The sequence below is a fragment of the Myotis lucifugus genome, unplaced genomic scaffold (genome assembly GCF_000147115.1).
Source record: "Myotis lucifugus unplaced genomic scaffold, Myoluc2.0 scaffold_874, whole genome shotgun sequence".
In the NCBI taxonomy this organism is placed as follows: Eukaryota; Metazoa; Chordata; class Mammalia; order Chiroptera; family Vespertilionidae; genus Myotis; species Myotis lucifugus.
The window spans coordinates 14,470-16,608 of NW_005871922.1; positions in this window are offsets into that span (position 1 = coordinate 14,470).

A 2,139-nucleotide genomic window follows, 5' to 3' on the forward strand; every position below is an offset into this window, starting at 1 on the left:
GAAAATGCCCCATTAAGAAAAGTTTTCGTGTGTCCCGTGTCCCTGCCTCTAGAGTCCCTCTGACACCCCCACCACGCCTCGAGGAGCCCCGCTCGTCTGGAGGGTTTGCGAGGTTCGGCTCAGCTCTCCTGAGAAACCCCTGTGAACCAGGCTGTGGAGTCCCGGTTCAGGGGTAAACGCCCTGTCAGGCGCAGCAGCTCTTTCTGGCCAGAATTTGAGATGAAAATCCACCGATGGGAAGTGATTTGGAGTGGGGGAGGGGAGGGGCACGCCTCAGAGCTGTTCACCAGGAAACTTAAGCGTTTTGTTTTGTTCGCTATAGGTTTTCCATTCTGTTACCCTTTTTTCTTTAAAAGTATATTTTTATTGATTTTTAGAGAGAGAGGGAAGGAGAGGGGGAGAGAGAGAGAAACATTGATGAGAGAGAACCTCAATACCCATCAGCTGCCCCCTGCACGCCCCTGCTGGGGGTCAAGCCCACAACCCCTGACGGGGAATCGAACCCGAGACCTCCTGGTGCGCAGGTCCAGGCTCAACCACTAGGTCACACAGGCCGGGCACAGTATGTTGCTCTTGAAGCTTTTAAGGTACTTTCTTCTTCAACACAAATATTGCCCTCAGGCCTGGTCATGCGTCCTGTGAACCTGGCAGTGATGCGGTGAGCGCAGGGAGCCGAGTCCCTCGGGGCTCTGTCTGGCTCCGTATCTCCAGGTAAATCAAGTTAGCGGCTTTCTGAGCCTGTTCCTTCAAAGGGAACTGAGGTGACGGAACTCGGGAACTGCGTCCCGCCGGTCTGTTCCTGGCTCTTTCAGTGTCTCCTTTGTTTAGAGGACATCCTGGAAGGGTGGACGAAGGAGAGCTGGTCGCCCCCCCAGCTGGCCCCCCACTGTCCTGCACCCCTCCGCCAAGCCCCAGCTCCAGGGAACCTGGGCCCACCCTCCCCCGGGCCTCCTGGGCCCACATGATCGTCCAAATACATTTTTTAACCAAATCATAGTCATCTTCCCAAAATGAGTTCTTGGTGAATACAGTTTTCTTCCTCATCCCCTTACATTTTGTTTAAATGGTGGTGACATATACATAACATTACATTTATTATCTTAACCATTTAAACCTGCCCAGTTCGGTTCACTGAATACCAGTACATTCACGTTGCGGCAGCCCTCACTCCATCCAGGCCCAGCCGTTTCTCGTTGTTTCTCGTCTCCTGGGAAGAAGCTGTGTCCCCATGAAACTCCGACTCTCCTCCCCCCTCCCCTCGGCCCGGTAACCACTGCTCTTCTTTCCGTTCCTCTGAGCCTGTCTGTTCCCGCTGCCTCCCACTCGAGCTCATGCAGTGTCTCCCTTTTGTCCTCAGCATCGTGTCCTCAAGGGCCACCCGTGGTTAGCATGTGCCAGGATCCCCTTGCTTTTGAAGGCGGAGTGAGAATCCATTGTGTGTTTAGACTGCATTTGTCCATTCTCTCATCATTGGACACGTGGCGCATCCCCCCCGTTTGGCTGTTGGGAGTCCTGTAGCTGTGAGCATGGGGGAGCAGATCTCTCTCTGAGACCTTGCTGTCAGCTCCTGTGGACATGCACCCAGAGCTGGAATGGCTGGACGGTATGGCAGCTCTCGGTTTAATTTCTGGAGAATCAGCACCCTGTGCTGTATTGTGGCTGCACCGTTTCGCCTTCCCATCGACAGTGCGTGTGGACTCCAGTTTCTCCACGTCCTCACCAATGCTTGCTTTCCCTGCTTTTTAGGTTGTGGCCATCCCAGTAGGTGGGGGATAGTAGTATCTCCCTTTAAAAATTTCTCAGTGCCCAGCTAAGGCCGCCCCGGGGTAGAGGCTGAGGATAGGTAGCGGGTTGCTGGGTGGGGCATGACCCTGCCGTTTGTTAAGAATTATGGCACAGGTTCTCTGCTTCTCCATGGCGGGTATTTCCAGAGGCCTCCTGGGGTCTCCGGGGTGGAGGCTGGCGGGCGACAGGTAGGTGTGGAGCCCATTCCAGGGAATAGAAAACAAAACGATGCTGGCAGGGCGCCAGGTTGGACGCGAAGTCCATGGTTTGACGGGCTGTAGGTACTGGCCTCCCCTGAATGAACGTGTTGTGTGTGTGTGTCTCTGTTTTCTAGGCTCAGACCATGAATTACGT